Genomic DNA, 18,853 nt, shown 5'->3' with positions numbered 1-18,853 from the left:
AATTTTTATGAGTAGCCATTTAAGTTATCTATGAACAACATATGTCTCCAAGTAGTCCATATCCGCGGACGCGGCTATTCGAATAGATCATAACCATGCAGGGGTGTACTTCGTCACACACGCTCTCGCCACTTATCGCCACGTGCACGTGATGCACCTCGGCAACCTTCAAGCGGAAGCCTAGCGAGGGAGTCGGCCACGACCGTTAACCACACTAGTACCTAGTCCAGGTTTATCGCTTATCTCAGAGTAACCCGTACGGAAGTCCGGCCGAGGTTTCCGCCACGGCCTCAAACGATGTGCGCAGGGTTCCCAAGCCCACCATCCGGGTGCCACTTGGTACGTCGTGCCACTGCCTACCGCATCATAGCCCACCTCTCAGGTCAGCACTATGCACGACCTCCAGCAAAACTATAAACACCAGAAACAACTTCCAACTCCTGGACCGAGTACTAAGCGATTAATAAGCCGAGCGGGGTCATATTTCAGGGCCCAGCATGTGGTAGTATCTAGTCTTGGATTACATACACGGAACTCAGTTCCTAAGGACGGTTCCAATGAAACAACCCGCCATGTACTCCTACACAGCCTTTCACCGGTACCTTTACCAAGTCAAGTTCAACACACAACCTTTGCTTACCGAACACATTCTCACAATTCTGTTCATCTCCCAGATGACAGACCATACACAACTCTAAGCATAGCATCATAGCAGGATAAGACACATCATGGCTCAAGCAAATACCAGGTATGCTAGGTTGCAAGGTTCGGCTATTTACTGTGACAAGGATAGGTCATGCAGAGGAAGTGGGTTCAACTAACGTGGCAAAAGCAGTTGAAGCATTTGATCCTAATGCAATAAGTAAGTGCAGGAGCAAGAACATGGGATTTATCGGGATGATCAAAAATGGTTGCTTGCCTTGTTGCTCAGAGGAGGGACAATATCTGTCAGACGGATATTCGGTGGAATTCAGGGGTGCGGAGCCTACCGAAATGAATGACAACAATCAAGAACATCATATGCAAACAAGATGATGCATGAGTATGGCATGAGAATGCAAGGTGATAAACTAATATAGCTAGCATGTATTAGGTTTGAAGTTGATTTGAATCAAATTCAAATATCACTTCAAACGAGGTATTCTCGGATACCGTTTTAATTGATTCGACCTGATGCTCAGATCAACTTGAGGTTAACATGCATGGGATGACATGTTAAGTTGCTGGTTTGTAATTAGAACAGTGTTTGATCATGTCATTCATAATAAAATTTTAATATTTTCCAAATTCCATTAATAAAGTATTTATAAGAATTGACTTATTCATTACTCTACATGTTTGGGTTCTGTAACTTTTCCAAACATGATTGAAAATAGCATATTCAGATTCCTTGAATTTTTCTGATACTTTTTCATATATAATTTGTTTTTATTGGAGTTACAGATTAATTTCTATGAATTTTTGAAGTTTTAAGCATTTCTGGAATTATTTCTATACTGGAAAATACTTTTACTGCATCAGCATGACATCAGCAGGTCCAACTAGACGTTGAAAGTCAAACCTGACCAGTGGGACCCACTGGTCAGTGTCTCTGGTCAATTTTAGATTAGGATTAATCTTATTTAGTTAATTAAACTCACTAGACCCACATGTCAGTGTCTTATTAATTTATCTGATTTATTTTTATTATCTCTAAACTATCCAGAGGCTGGCCCCACCTGTCAGTGGCTCAGGCCAGCTGAGATGCACCGGCGGCGAGGTCGTCCTCGCCGGCGGGGAGCCTCCGGCGAGCACCAGAACGGCAGAGGGGCTTGGAAACGGCGCACAGAGGGCTAAACACTGCGCGGAGAGCATCAGAAGAACGACACTTCTCCCACGGTTCCATTTCTGCACTTAGCCAGGGCTGATCTGGCCGGAGATGACGCCGGCGACGAGCTTGGCGGCGGCCAAGGTTCGGGCGTCATTGGAGTCATCGATACAGAGGGAGTTGCGCACGGGATTTAGCTCCTACGGAATCTACGCGATGGCCTGAAGCTACTGGTGGCCTCAGATGGACGAGCTGATCACCGGAGGGCTACCGGTGACGAGCTCCTGCGGCGGATCTCGTCGGGCTCCGATGGAACTAGGCCTAGAGGAGGGGATCGACGGGGAGATCTTGGGGGAAAGAAGCGCAAGCTCACGAGGAGTGGAGTGGTGGCGCTAGTTTGCTCGGGGAAGGCCTAGAGAGGGAGAACATCGGCGACGATCTTCGATGACCCGAGGAAGAAGACGACTGCGTCTCGTCGTTTCACTGCATCTGGGCGTCGGGCTTGGGTCTAGGAAGCTTCAGGGAGATGTGGTGGACCTAATGCGCGGCTCAGAAGGATGGAGGGTCGGCTAGAACGAGGCGAGCTCAAGCTCTACTCGGGCTCCAATGGCGGCAGAAAGAAACGAGGCAGAGGGGGAGGAATGAGCGCGGGGATGGATAGCTACGGGCTCGGGGAGGTTATCCCCGTGCTTGCCAGCGCGAAGCGGCGGCCAGGTAGGCGCACAGGTGCGTGGCCGCGCCGGAGTACGCGGTGGCCACCTCCTGCTGCCCACTGGCGGGGGAGGAAGACGACAGGACCAGCTGGACCGGGCTGAGGTGAGTGTCACGTAAGCTTTTCTCATTTTCTTTTCTATTTTGTTTCTGTTTTTCTATTTCATTGATTTACCATTTATTTTAACTCCCAATAGTTTGAAAAAACTATTTTAAACACACTAGAATATTTGTTGGAATATTTCCAACCATTCCTAAAGTTTTCAACATTTTTGAAAATTTAAAGTTTCTGATTTCAACTTTAAAACTTGAAAACAGTAGCTTTTTGCATTTATTTAAAATGCTTAAAGTGTTAAGAAAAGGTTTTCTTCATTGCTTATATACTTTCATGATTTATCAGAAAGTTTGAACTTTTCTTGAGGCCATGTTGGGTTCATTTATTTTAACTAGTTTGGGATTTCCTTTATTTAAAGAAGTGGCTAGGGTTTTGAGTGTTCCTTCACCACTTTCTTTGTTCTTGTTGAAAATTTCTTAGATGCAATGCAAAGAAGACATGAGCACAAGACTAACTTGCTTAAGGTGTCAGGGATGTGACACCCCCACCAAGTATTATATAATGATTGAAGTATTGATATTGGCCAGGTAAAATAGTGTAATTGTTATGTTTGATTACATTGACATAGAACTTATGTTGTGACGGATCATCTAACATGTGGTGCTTGCCTTAGATCTTTTTCTAGCCCAAAAATTCACGCTAACTAGAGATACTACTAGTGCATCCATAACCCTTAAACCTAGTTTCTTTCCATGAGAGTCCACCATACCTACCTATGGATTGCATAATATCCTTCAAATAAATTGTCATCAGAGAAAAAAGCAATAAAAATTGCCCCTAACCATGTATGATGTTTTATTGTAAGGGAAAATCAGCTTTGTACCATCTTGTGATGGCAAAGAAATAAAAGCGATGGACTACATAATAACGTTTGTTATCACAAGGGGCAATATAATGTGACGTTCCTTTACATTATGAGCTTGCACATCCAAAAATAAAAAGCGCATGACAACCTCTGCTTCCCTCTATGAATGGCCTATCTTTAAATTTCATGTGTTTACTTTTATTCAAGAGTCAATAAATATTTATCCCTATTCGTACCTATTCATTCTCTTGTTGGCTTGCACCATGTGTTAGAGCATATTTCTCCACATGTGGTTTTGGTAATTGATGACAATCCCTATGGACTAATGGTTGACTTAAGTTATATTTGAAGGATTTGTTCATAGGCACTTCTTGAAGTTCATCTCTTGGTTTGAAGGAGTTTATATTATGACCAAGGTGGTATTCAAGGTATTATCCAAAGATTATTCATAATGACACAAGGTTAATAAAGACTAAGAAAAGAGTAAATCAAGATGATCAACACACAAAGTGTACAAGATGTATCAAGAGGGATCAAGTGATCCCATGGTATGGTAAGCATTGTCCATAACGCTTTTGTGTACTAACCCATGGTCTTCGTGAGAGTTCTATGTGGGGTTAGGGGTGTCTCCATGGGTTTGCGTTAAGAGGAAGATCTCATCCAACCTATGAAGGATGCCATCAAGTGTTGATCATCATCAAGATCAAGTGGAGCATCACGAAGATATCATGCTTGAGCTTGTCGTCCATTGTGGTGGCAATGGACTTGTGAAGATGTTGAAGAGTGGTCACCCATATTGAGTATGGGGGAGAAATCAACCGGTCTTCATGAAACCAACGCAATCCAGAAAGGTGGTCCATCTTGAGGAAGCAAAGCTCATCATCATCTAGCTCAAGAGGACTAGGTGCAAGGTATAGGTTTTCCCTTGATAGGTTTTCTATTTTAGGATAGATTGTCCTTCTGTCAAGAGGGGATCTCAAGTGAGTAGCTTGATCGTATCGTTCGTTGAGATGTCAAACCATTTGCATCCTTGCATCACATTTCTTGGTTCTTGTTTGGTGTTTCTCTTTGTGAGTTTTAGAGCTTATGGTCATCTTCATGACAAGCTCGAGTTCATCGAAAATGGAGTCCGTATGCATCTTCTATGATGTTTTTGATGTTGGAAGTTTTTGCCGGTTCTTCATTCATAGAGGTCTCACATCTCTATATCATTGGCATTTTCATAACTGCATGTTCTTCATTGGCATTTTCATAACTATATGTTCTTAAGATTTCCAATGATTCTTGCTAGTTCTTGAGGGAAAATAGAGAGGAGATCTAGATCCACATCTCCACCAATCACTTTCTCCTCTATGTTAGGGGAACCCTTGGATCTTTATCTTGGAGTTCTCTGTGATCTCCTTGTTCTTCCTCTCATATTTCTCCACAACTTTTGTTGTTCTGGAGGGATTTGAGTGTGAGGGACTTTACCACTTCGTGTGTTCTTGCCATTGAATTAGTTGCATCAGTTTGAGTTCTCCACGGTGATACGTGGAAGTGAGAAGTTGAGAAGCTTATTACCCTTGAGTACTTGGTACCCCTAGAAGCTTGGTGGTGCCTCGGAGCTTAATCATTGTGGTGTAAAGCTCCGGGCAAGCGTCTCGGTCTCCAACTAAGTTGTGGAGATTGCCCTGAGCATTTGTGGTCACCTCGAAGCCATATGTCATTGTGGTGAAGCTTCATGGTTTTGTTGGGAGCCTCCAATTAAGTTGTGGAGATTGCCCGAACCTTGTTTGTACGGGTTCGATGAGCGCCCTCAAGGGTCCCTTAGTGGAATCATGGCATCTTGCATTGTGCGAGGGCGTCAGGAGATTACGGTGGCCTTAGTGGCATCTTGGGGAGAATTATGCCTCCACACCGCTCCAAATGGAGATTAGCATCCGCAAATGTGTGAACTTCGGGATACATCTCGTCTCCGCGTGCCTCGGTTATCTCTGTAAGTGCATTGAGTGCCCCGTAGTGGTTTTGGTGGTTTGAAGACTTATAGGTTAAGTATCTAATGTGTTCATGAGTGTACACAGGATATATAAGTCGCTGAGGAGTTTGAAATATTCGATGAATATCAACCCCTAAAAATGTATATCTTCGGCTGAAGAAATTGCTTTGAAGCTGAAGAATTGAATAGCGAAGAAATTGCGACGAAATTGATATTCCTCATGAAGAAATTGAAGATGAGGAATTCGGTGTGTCCTGAAGAAAATCAATCTGAAGACTTTGAAGCATGAAGATTTATTCTTTCTGTTTTATTTTCTTCACTCTTGAGTCATAGGAACACCGTACTGTTAAAGGGGGTCGAGGTAACACTTCAGAATGAATTTCCTTATGATACTCAACCCAAGCCTAATCCTACCAAAAGCCTCAAGTGAGGAATACGAGAGACATGAGGACTCTCACAGTTGAGGGTCCCAACCGTTACCGTAATTCGCGCCACATCACTGATCTTATCGACACCAATGGTCATATTATTTAAGGGCATTAATGTCAAATCATGTCGGGATGCTCCCAGGCTATAAATAGCCACCCTCCACAACCATTACCTGGTTGGCTGCTCCGCGAGAAACTGACACTTGTCATTTAGAGCAACCCAAATTCCTCACAGTCTTCGAGAGTAAACCAAGTGATTGAGCATCACTCAAGAATTTGTTCCTGTGTGGGACTAAAGCCTTTTTTCCTTTGAGGACTGTGCATCCTCCAGACAGTTAGGCATCATGGTCTAGAGCAATCCAACAGTAAATTGTGGATCGCCGGGTGACCAAGTTTGTGAGGGTTTGGAAGTCTACCCTGAAGACTTACCACGAGTGTTGGGCGAGGACTGTATGTTCTTAGCTCAACGAGAATACGGTGGGGACTGTGTGTGTTTTGGTTTCAATACCAAGCCGCTCCAAACCAGACGTACAACTGTCACAGCAGTTAGAATTGGGTCAACAACCATTGTCTTCACTGTGAAATGGGTTCAATTTCCTCAACTCTTTCAATTCCTCATATTGTATGTTGAAGATTTTCATTGTCACCGTTTGAATAATTTGCTGAACACTTTCTCCGAAATTCCTCAACCCCAAATTCTTCACGCGAGTTAATCCTCACCTGCTTTCTGTGTGCGTGCGTACTTTGCAAACTGCTTTTCATATTCTTCATCTTGAAAACGATTGTAGTGATACTTTGCACCCATGACCCTTTGTTGTTTGTGCTGCAAGTTTGTCATCAGTGAGGAATTTCCTCAAAAGGAATTTTGTCAGTGATGAAATTCTAAAGATCTCCTATTCACCCCCCTCTAGTCGATATAATGCACTTTCAATTGGTATCAGAGCAAGGTACTGTTTTGTGTCATTTTGGTTTAACCACCTGGAGTCTTAACTATCTCGATTGCAGGCATGATCAAGGTGACTGTAGGATGTCCTACTTTCGAAGGAAAGGACTTTTCCTTCTGGAAGACCAAGATGTAGATGCATCTACAAGCTATTGACAATGATCTCTGGTATATTGTGGAACATGGTGTCCCTATCATCACTGCCACTTTCTCTCCCGCTGATGTGAAGAAATTGAAGCAACTTCATTCTCAAGCAAAGAATATCATTTGTGGCTATCTGAGCAAAGGTCAGTATGGCAGAGTGAGTGCTTTGGGCTCAGCAAAACTAATCTGGGAAAGGCGTCCAAAGTAAATGAAGAAGTATCAACCCAGCGTGATTCTCGTGTTGATGTTCTTCGCAATATCTTCAATCGCTTCAAGAGGCTTGACAATGAAAGCTGCCAAGATATCTTTGCTCGCCTCACTGACATATCAAATGAACTGCAAGCACTGGGAGTTCGAGACATTACTGACCATGAAGTTGTGAAGAAACTGCTAAGATCTTTGGATTCTTCATTTGATACTTTAGTTCTGATGATTCAAGAAAGAACAGACTACAAGACGCTTGATCCTGTTGATATACTCGAAAGAATCAATACTCATGAATTCCAACAAGAAGAAAAGAGAGATCTATATGGACCAAGCTATTCTAGACCTCGTGAACTGAAGGCCAAAGAAATTTTCTCATCTGAAGAAGAAGACTCGGATGGCAGCATTGGTGATCCTGAAGAATTTGGACAGGAGCTTGCAATGCTCGTGAGGAAATTCCACAAGGTTACAAGAGGTGGTTAGTTTGGTAAATCTCCAAGAAGAGATATGAGGAAATCATAATCTTCATCTAAGGACTACAAGAAAAGAACATGCCACAAATGCAAGAAATTAGGTCACTACATTGTTGATTGTCCTTGTTGGGTGAAGGAATCAAAGAAGAAGAAATACAAGGATGAAAGTTCTGATGACTCGAAGAAATCTTCAAAATCCTCATCCTTAAAGTCCTCATCGCACAAGAAGACTAGTTTCAGAAACGCTCGGGCACTTATTGGCAAGGAAATAGATTCTGAGGCAGAATCCGAGGAATGTGATGAAGAGGAGGGTTCTGATGAAGACTCTGAATCTGGACAGGCTAGTCTTGCGCTTGCAACTACAGTCGTCAGCAAGTCAATCTTCAACCTTGAAGAAAATGATAACACCATCCAAAGTGATGACTATGCTCATGACTTCGCTCCAACCTATTGCTTCATGGCAAAAGGTTCAAAGGTACTGAATGATTCTTCCTCCTCTGATTCAAGTGACTGTGAACCTGATGATTATAAAAAACCCAGTTACAGTAAACTTGCTATCATTGCTACTAAACAACAAACTGCCCTCGAAAAGTTTCAGAAACTGCTAGATAGAAGCGATGACCCGTTGAATGCTGAAATGAATCTTACCCAAATCCTCACCGAAGATATGGGAAGTCTTCAGTCCAGATTTGATAATCTTCAAGATGGTCATGGCACACTCCTCGCTAAGCATTAGAAACTTTCCTATGAATTTCTTCAAAGGAAACTTGATCTTGAGAAGCTGAGGATTTCTCATGATGATCTTCGTATGGAAAATGATTCATTACTCGCTCAACAGATCAGTACCGCTCAAGTTGAATTCATTCCACCATGTCTTAAATGCATTGAACGTGAAACCGCTAATTCTTCACCAGAATCATCAAATGCTTCTATTGCTACAAATTCTTCAACTACTCCCGTGGTATCAAATTCCTCACTTGAGGAAACCACAAATGTCACTGATGAAAATGGAGGGCTGAAGGAATTTTATGTGACAGGCATGTACAAAAGTCCCAAAGGGCACCAAACCCTTTGCGATGTGCTCAAAAAGCAGATTTTGAACAGGAAACCGAGGACAGAAGGAATTGCCTTTGAGAGAAAATTGAATGATGATGGATCATACTGGAAACCTGAGCAGTATCCCAAAACCTCATGGGTTGCTGCTAAAGGGCTTCCTGTTGATCCATCCAATCTAACTAACTTTGCATGTGAATTATCCTATTCCTCAGATGAGTCATTTGACTCGAACTATAAACTGTTCAAAAATCAATCTAGTGAAGTATTTTCTCGATATGTTGGAACTAACTGCAGGAATGGACCACCCCTGAGGAAAATCTAGGTGCCCAAAAGTTGCCTTGCAAATCTTCAGGTGAATGTCCTCATGACACCACCTGTGAAGAATTTGAACCCCACATCAAATTCCTCAGGAAGACCAAAGTCTTCAAGAGGATCAAAATCCTCAACTCGTCAAAACTATGCTCGTACCCGTGCTAATGCTTGTAACATGCAGGGAAATTACAAGAATTGTGAATATGAGCATTATTCTTCAAATCATTATGTTCATAAATCCTCAAAGAAATTCTCTGCATATTCATTTGAGTACTTTAACCCCCCTACTGTTAAGAGAAGTGCATTAGCTTCAATTCCCCCTTTCTCATATGGTGCTCGTAGGATGATGAATGCTTTACCACGCCTTCAAATGTGGGTGGTGAAGAAATTGAACTTATCACTTCTGCAGGTCAGGTCTCCAGATGAAAATCATCATCTGAAGAATTTGCTGGAGACCTGAGGAAAATGCTTGATATGACGCAAGCTAACATTGATGAAATGAAAAACATTTCACACGTCCTCATAATCACTGTTTATGATGATATTCCTATCTGATGAAATTGATATCATATTCTTCAAGATTGAAGCATATGAGATGGTAAGCTGTACTAATTCATCTGCAGGATGACAAACCCAAGAGTACTGATTGGGTCCTTGATAATGGCTGCACACACCACATGACTGGTTACAAAAGCTTGCTGATGAATATGCCACTGACTCCATCACCCCTGAAGCAAATCACTTATGTTGACAAAGGTAAAAGCAAGGTATTGGGACTTGGCAAAGTGGCTATTTCCAAGGACATGCACATGGACAAAGTGATGCATTTTGAATCCCTTGGGTTTAACCTCATGTCAGTCTCAATGCTTTGTGATCTTGATATGGTTGTTATCTTTGGAAAATATAGATGTGTTGTCATCATGGAATCTGACAAATCCAATGTCTTTGAAGGCGTTAGAAGAGGGGATTTGTATATTGTTGATTTCTCTAGAGGTCCTCAACCAGTCACGTGCCTACTAGCAAAAACCTCAGAAGGGTGGTTGTCGCATCGAAGACTTGGTCATGCACGCATGAATAATCTCCACACTTTGGCAAAGAAGAAGCACGTCATTGGCATCGAATCAGTCAAATTCCTCAAGGACCACCTCTGCGGTGTTTGTGAGTGTGGAAAAATGACTAGATCCAAACACCCCTCGAAGATTATCATGACCACTACTCGTCCATTTGAATTGCTTCACATGGATCTATTTGGACCTACTCATTATGCCACTCTAACAAATGTTGCATCTTTATATGGCTTTGTCATAGTTGATGATTATTCCAGATACACTTGGGTCCATATCATTCTGTATAAAACTAAAGTGCAGCAAGTCTTCAAACGATTTTCCTGAAGGGCCTCGACGAACTTCGGCGTCAAGATCAAACACATCAAGAGTGATAATGGAACAGAATTCAAAAACACTGGTCTTGAAAATTATCTTGATGAACTTGGTATTACTCACGAATTGTGTGCTCCTTATACTCCTCAACAGAATGGAGTCGACGAAAGAAAGAACAGGACTCTGGTTGAGATGGCATGAACCATGCTTGAAGAATATCAAACTCCTTGTCGTTTCAGGCCTGAAGCATTCAACACTGCTTGCCATATCATCAACAGGGTATATCTTCACAAATTCCTCAAGAAAACCTCATATGAACTCCTCACTGACAAGAAACCCAATGTAAGTTATTTCAAAGTCTTCTGTGCAAAATGCTGTATTAGAGATCCTCACCATAGCTTAAAGTTTGCACCTAAGGCACATGAGGGTTTTATGCTTCGTTACGGAAAGGACTCACACACCTACAGAGTCTTCAACACCTATGACAACAAGGTTGTTGAAGCTGCAGATGTGCGGTTCGACGAAACTAATGGCTCGCAAAGAGAGTAATTGCCTCCTAATCAAGATAAGATGTCTCCTAAGGAAGCAATAAAGCTGAAAACTACTGAAGACATTGTTCCTACTGAGGAAATTGCTAAAGAAATCATTCCCAGCACTGATGAATATCAAGAAGATGCTCTTGAGGAAATTGCTCCAGAACCAATTCCTCAGCCCAGATGAAATCCTGAACCAGCTCATCCGAGGAATGCAAATGAAGTAGAACTTGACAAAATCCTCGATGACATCAACGCGCCAGGTCCTCTCACTCGCTCAAAAGCTTCACATGTAGTTAACTTTTGTGGGCATTCTTCCTTTGTGTCTATTACAGAACCTTCAAAAGTTGCTCAGGCTTTGATGGAATCTGAGTGGGTTCAAGCCATGCAAGACGAACTTCTTCTATTCAAGCTAAATGATGTGTGGGAGCTCGTCAAACGACCAGATCCTCGCAAGCACAATATCATCGGCACCAAGTGGATTTTCCAAAACAAGCAAGATCAGGATGGTCAAGTGGTGAGGAATAAGGCACGACTTGTAGCCCAAGGCTACACACAGGTTCAAGGAATTGATTTCGATGAATCTTTTCTACCTGTTGCTAGACTTGAAGCTATTCAAATACTACTTTCTTATGCTAATTATCATAACATTATCTTGTATCAAATGGATGTGAAAAGTGCATTCCTCAATGGTAAGCTTGAGGAATAAGTATATGTTGCTCAGCCCCCAGGTTTTGAGGTTCCAAAGAATCCAGACAAAGTCTTCAAACTCAAAAAGGCGCTCTATGGTCTCAAGCAAGCCCCTCGGGCGTGGTACGATGCATTGAAAGAATTCCTCATGAAGAAAGGCTTCAAACCTGGTTCACTCGATCCAACTCTTTTCACAAAATCCTATGATAATGAACTATTTGTGTGCGAGATATATGTCGATGACATCATATTTGGATGTACTGACAAATGTTACAGTGATGAATTTGCTTACATGATGAGTGAAGAATATCAGATGTCTATGATGGGGGAGCTGAAATTCTTCTTAGGTCTTCAAATTCGTCAACAACGCAATGACATCTTCATATCATAGGAGAAATACCTCAAGGATGTTCTAAGGAAATTCTACATGCATGAATGCAAAGGTGCCAAGACTCCCATGCCCACCAAGGGCCGCCTCTACACTGAAGAAAATGGTAAAGAATTCGATCAACAGGTATATCGCTCCATGATTAGCTCTTTACTATATTTATGTGCATCCAGGCGAGATATAATGCTTAATGTTTGCGTGTGTGCACGTTTTCAAGCAAAACCGAAGGAATCACACCATAAGGCTGTGAAGCATATTCTTCGATACTTAGCTCACACACGAACACTAGGATTATGGTACCCCAAGGGCTCAAATCTTCATGTCATGGGATATTCTGATTCTGACTATGCTAGTGCCCGTGTGGATCGCAAGTCAATTTCTCGCACATGTCATTTTCTTGGAAGATCATTAGTCTGCTGGTCCTCAAAGAAGCAGAACTGCGTTTCTCTCTCCACTACCGAAGCTGAGTACATTGATGTTGGTTCATGCTGTGCTCAATTCCTATGGATGAAGCAAACCCTCAAGGACTACGACATCAACATGAAGAATGTGACTCTCTACTGCGACAATGAGACTGCAATCAAGATTGCATGCAACCCAGTACAACACTCAAAGACTAAGCTCATCCAGATTTGTCATCATTTTCTTCGGGACCATTTTCTCAAGGGCAATATCCTCATCGACCATGTGAAGAATGATGATCAACTAGCATATATTTTCACTAAGCCCTTGGATGAGAAAATGTTTTGCAAGTTGCGATGTGAGCTAAATATCTTAGAATCATCAAATGTTTTGTAAAAACATGCACACATCCTAACACTTATGCAAAATTGATGACTTAGATGTGCAACACACAAAGAATCGATTTTCTTCAACCAATGAAGAATATCACTCTTAGTGTGAGGAAATTAATGAACAAATTGGTTCTCAGGGCCCTACGACAATTGTATGCGGCGCCTGAAATCATCATTCTTATACGGTGGGTCACGCCACCACCCAACTTTGAAATTCCTCAAGTTGATTTTCTTCAAAGTTGTTTTTCCTCAAAGTTGATGTTCTTCAACGTTAATTTTCTTCAAACTTGTTTTTTCTTCAAAGCTGAAATTCATCAACCTCACGCTTTGTCACAAAATCCTCAAGTTAATCAAAATCTTCAAAACACTTGATGATTTTCATTTGCTTAGATATATATATATATATATATATATATATATATATATATATATACTGTGATTTCAATGTCCTCAACAGCATTCACTTATAGCTATTTCTTCAACTTGATATTTCATCTAGGTATGTAATCAGACCCTACTCCCCTTTATGCTATACTCACCAAGTCTATTCAATTCTTCATATGCGTTCTACTTGAAACTTTGTTCAAAATCCTCACTACGTCCTTGTCAGCTGATGATTTTACAACAAAATCCTCAAATCCTCAAAAATGATTTTTATATTGTTACACAGTAACTGAACCCCACTTCCCACAATCAGATAAGCATGATCTCCACCGCTTTAAACTGTAGCTACACGTGTCATGCGGAGATGAAAGGGCAAGGGTAGTTTGGTCCGAAAGAATCGACCGGAGAGTTTTCACCTGAGCTATAGATATGTGCTTACCCCCTTCGGTCAATACTCTTTGTTCTCTCTCGACCTTCTCTCCGCTACAGTAAAGACCTAGAGCCACCGCTAGAAGTTTCGTCGCTGGCGAGGAACAGCTTCACTGCCTCGACCTCTCCGTCGCCGAAATCACACCAGAACCGGATATTTCTTCGTCCGCGAGCGCCGTAGCCATCTTCTGTCGCCAAGTTAGGGCGAAGTGGACTCGCACCGAAGAGCATCTACTGCTACTTCTTCTATTCTTTGTGCTTGCTATATAGGGTATATAAAATCCTATTTTTACAGTCCCTTTCAATCTACTATTTTACCTTAGATTCGTAGAATCTGTTTTTCCTCGGTGTCTATCAGTCTCTATTCCTCAAACACTGCTTATTCCTCAAACACTTGATGAATTTCACTAAGAAACTAAAATTATTCACGTGATTCCTCAATTGTGCAAACTTTCAAATCTGTACAACTCTAGAACCCAAGATCAGAGTGCTTAGACCAATTCCTCAACCCACTTGTCAAATTCCTCAACTTTAAAAAAATTGAATTTCTTCAAATCTGAGAACGCATAGGACCTCTCCAAATTCCTCGCACCTATACTCTGTTCACAGGTACAAAAATGTCAGCTGATGATTCTCTAGGTTCTCATCAACTTAACTCATTTGCAGCGTTTCTTGAAGAAAATCTGCCAGTGTCATCAGAATCCTCAAGAGCTCAAATTCCTCAGCAAAAGCCTTAGCTGAAGAGAATGGAAGATGAAAGGAAGCAAAAAGGTAGCAAGAAACTCGAACAAAACACTGTCATTGATATCCCTGAGGATATATACTTGGACTATTGCACACCAGATGAGCAAAAACCGATGCCTAAGAGGAAAATCAGGCTCCAAAAGATAGAACGCCGGTGGGCTAAGGAGTGGGAGAATACCGCTTCATCACTCCCAAGTACGCGAAGAAATTCACTCTTAAGCCGCCTGGCAAAAGGCCTCCTCTCGAGGATCATCAAAATGCTCATCCTTCAAGCCTCAAGACTATTGATGATTATCCTGAGGAAAATGACAAACACTTGTCAAAGCTTCAGAAGCAAGCAGAAGCTGCTGTGAGGAAATTCAACAAAGAATTTTTTGTTGCTGCTGCAGCCACCTCCTCGACTGCTGAAACTTCAGGCACGACCATTCCTCAAGTGAAGCATGTGCCACAGAAATCGAAGGCTTCAAAGCCTCAAGAGAAATTTCTTTAGAAGGCTGCGCCTGCGTCTACGCCAAAACCCTCAACAACCACACCAGCTTCAAAGCCTGAACACAAGAAGATTGTGAAGCAAGAGCCTACTATCTCCAGCTACTGTGTTCCATCTACCACGATCTCAGAGACAAAGTCTTCACCAACACCGTTGAAGACTAAGATGACTGCTGAAGAGGAAACAGACCCAGCCCAAGCAAATTCATGAATGTCCCTTCTGCATCAGAAGGAAGTGATGAATATGATGATCAAACACTGCAAGCCATCATCAGAAACAAGCAGGAACAGGTATGATGACCCAAAAATCAAGCTTCAGGCAGCACCATTCCTCTTGCAATGGACCCAAAAGTCCTGTTGGACTACATCAATGGCCGGTATGATGACCCTAACACACCCATTGATGACCTGAAGGTTTCCCCGGGTATCATCCATATGGTGGCCACATTCATCAATGAGGCCAATTGGAAGGAGACACAAGCCAAACAAGCAAAGGCTGCAAAGCTGAAGAAGGAGAAATTCCTCAGACAAAATCTCCTCAGCCTGACGCCTGATGCTCTTGTGTCAACCTAGGAAGAACTGAAGACTTTGACAGATAAGTATACCAAACTATTTGATCGTCAAAGTCTTAAGACCAATTTCATCAAGTTTGCAAACAATGCAGTTCATGATTACAACAAGAAGGCTGCTCCTCCAGTAAAACCACGGCAACCTGAGCAGTCTGAGCCTAGCTATTCTGTTTAGCAAACACAGGAAGATGAAAAACGAGCAACCCTTGTTGAGGAAATGCCTCAAGAAAGTCGTGTTGATGCTCCGGCTATTGAGGAAATAGCTAAGGATATTCTAGTTGATGCATCTAAGCCAGATGAGGAATCTGCTCCAGCTGAAGAAAATGCTTCAGCTGAGGAAACTTCCAGGACAGATACTGCTCTGCCTCGTGAAGAGAAAATACCTTCACCAAAATCCTCAAAGGTGAAGAAAATAACTCCGTCTCCATCAGATGTGAAGAAAACTAGGGCTGCAGAAAAAGAAGCAAAGAAAAGAAAAGCTCTTCAACCCCAGAATCATCATAGGCCAACCGCCTCAAATCACTTGATGAAAATGCTCCTTTGGATGTTGTGCCTCTCAAGATAGCTCCATCCTACACTATGATTCCCTTCAAAAGCAAAGATAAGGAGCATCTGACTGATGAGGAAATGAAAACTGCTGAGTCTGAGGAACACATAGATGAGAAAATTCAAATTGATGATATACCTCAAACATTCATTCCTCCAGAAGAACCTGCTCAAGGATCAGCTGCCACAACTGAAGAATATGGCTCCTCCTCCAAGCATATTCCTCAAGCTGAGAAAAACCAAGGAGAAGATCCTCAGCCCGAGGAAAATCCTAATCCTGAGCAAGACCCTCAACCTGAGGTTCAGGCCGAAGAAAATCCTCACCCTGAGCAAAACTCTCAACCTGAGGCACAAGTTGATGAAATTCCTCAACCTGAGGAACATGCTGAAGAAAATGCTCCTACGCCAAATACAGAAACTGCTATTGTGGTTGTCAACACTGAGACTGCCATGATCGTATCTCCTCAAGAGAAGCAACAAAATCTTCAGCCTATGCAAAATCAGCCTTTCTCAAAGAGGCCAAAGTTTCAGAAGGAAGCATTCTATGAAGAACGTATGTATTTCATCGGCGACAATCCTCATGAAAAGCTTCGCATGTGGCACATGAAGTTTTGGACAAGGACTGAGCTCAACTATTATGCATATGTGCTCTGTGGAAGAAACAAAATATTTCAGCACACGCATATTCCTCATGTTGAGTTAGAAGAAATTCCTTGCTTCGCCCAAGTCCTCAACGTTCTTCATGAAGCCGGACTGTTTCCACTTTGCACTGATATGTGTGATTGGAACAGCGACATCGTTCTTCAATTCTATGCAACATTGCAAATCTCTAGAGATCCAACAGATATCAACATTTGGGTGCTGGATTGGACGACGCAGCACACACACTACAAGGCCCCTGCAAATGAGTTGCTGCGAGCACTTCCTCTGTCAATTCCCTCAGAACATGCTGTGAAGATGTATAATGAATGGGAATTTCCCAATAAGCTGATGGAAGCCATCATGAAGCCTTTGGCCAAGGATCAACCACAAAGAACGACTTTTCTGGTCCAAGATGTGAAGTATGAACCCAGGACTGTCTACAGGATTCTATGCAGTCTCATTGCTCCAATCAAGGGGCATGATGATGAAGAAGATGTTGTAGGCATCATGAAGAATATCCTCTTCAACATCATCCATGGCATCCCCATAAACCTTCACGACTGCTTCCTGAGGACTCTGGCTGACAATGCTATGTCACCCTTCGACCTGAAGATTTACGCTCCATGGATCATGAGATTCATCAGACGCAGATCAGGCATCAACTATCATGCTGATTTCAATAGCACATGTGATATATGCCTCCAATCAGAGTCAACAAGAAGACTTTAGAGCCAGTTGAAGGAAAAGGCAAGTCTGTGATCGATGAAGGAAGTCGGCCCCTTGATGGCCAGTTTCATGAACCAGATGCATACTCTTCATGGGATGATACTAAAACTCAAGAGCCTCCTAGCCCATTTGCCCCAAGTGTGATGACTAACAGAGAGCTACTCCTCAGTCTTCATCAGAAGGTCGATCACAACCACAAATGGGTCAAACGTCAATTCGGTGCCATTGTGAAAATCCTCAATGAAACTCATAATGCAGTGAAGATTAATCACCACTATCTTAATGAGGTTTTTGATCGCACCTGGGCCACACTGGCTCATTTGAAGACTGAAGAAGAACTTGATGAATTGGAGTATACACAGGACGTTGAATGGTCATGGCCACCAAAGAAGAAATTCAAGACAATTCCAGATCCATACCTTGAGGACAGTTCATTTTCTTCATTCCGCACTGCAGAACCTGATGAAGACAAAGAAGACACTACCACTCGCCCAAGGAGGAAGCCCGCACACAAGAATCCTCATGCGTCTTCCTCAACTGCCAAGAAGTGAAAGTCTTCATGGGGCATTAGTCCTCAGTTTGTCCCTTTTCGTCTCTTCACACGGGATATATTTTGGGTCCTATGAACTTTATTAAGTTACAAACTCTTGGCTCTTCTGAAGTGTTTTTATGTAATGAGTTGTAACTTAAGCCCTATGGTACTCTGGCGCTTTTGAACGTTTTTCTTCACATGCTTATTCCTCAAAATATTAATGCACGCATGCTGAAATTTGTCAGATACCATTTGTCATCATGCATTCTCAAATTCTTCATATTATATGTCATATGTATGCATGATTTACAAGACTCAAGGGGAGATCTTCATGATATAAATCATCAATGTGCCTTTGCTGTGAAAAGCAAATTCCCCAAGATATGCACATCATCAGGGGGAGTCTCTCTGTATCTTGATTTCAAATTCCTCAAATGAGTATTTACACTTCATATTTTTAACCCCGTTGAAAACTTAACCTAATTATCATCAACCAACAAAAAGGGGGAGATTGTAAGTGCTTCTAGTGCCGCTTAGTGATTTTGGTGGTTTGAAGACTTATAGGTTAAGCATCTAGTGTGTTCATGAGTGTACACAGGATCTATAAGTCGTTGAGTTTAAAATATTCGATGAATATCTACCCCTAAAAATGTATATCTCGGCTGAAAAAATTGGTCTGAAGCTGAAGAATTTAATCGCGAAGAAATTGCGATGAAATTGATATTCCTCATGAAGAAATTGAAGATGAGGAATTCGGTGTGTCCTAAAGAAAATCAATTTGAAGACTTTGAAGCATGAAGATTTATTCTTTATGTTTTATGTGGGACTGAAGCCTTTTACCTTTGCGGATTGTGCATACTCGTGTCACATCCTGTTTTTCACCACAAGTATTTTATGTTGCAAAAATCAGAACTTGTTAAAACCTTTTCAAATAATGTTGTGAGTGCAATGTCAGCCCTTGTTTGAGTGTATGCTTGCTTGTTTGATGACTCAAACCCATGAAAACTTATTATTTTGCTCTCTTCAAAAACCCTTTTT

This window comes from Hordeum vulgare, chromosome 1H (genome assembly GCF_904849725.1).
Source record: "Hordeum vulgare subsp. vulgare chromosome 1H, MorexV3_pseudomolecules_assembly, whole genome shotgun sequence".
Classification (NCBI taxonomy): Eukaryota; Viridiplantae; Streptophyta; class Magnoliopsida; order Poales; family Poaceae; genus Hordeum; species Hordeum vulgare.
This window is presented reverse-complemented; position numbering follows the sequence as displayed.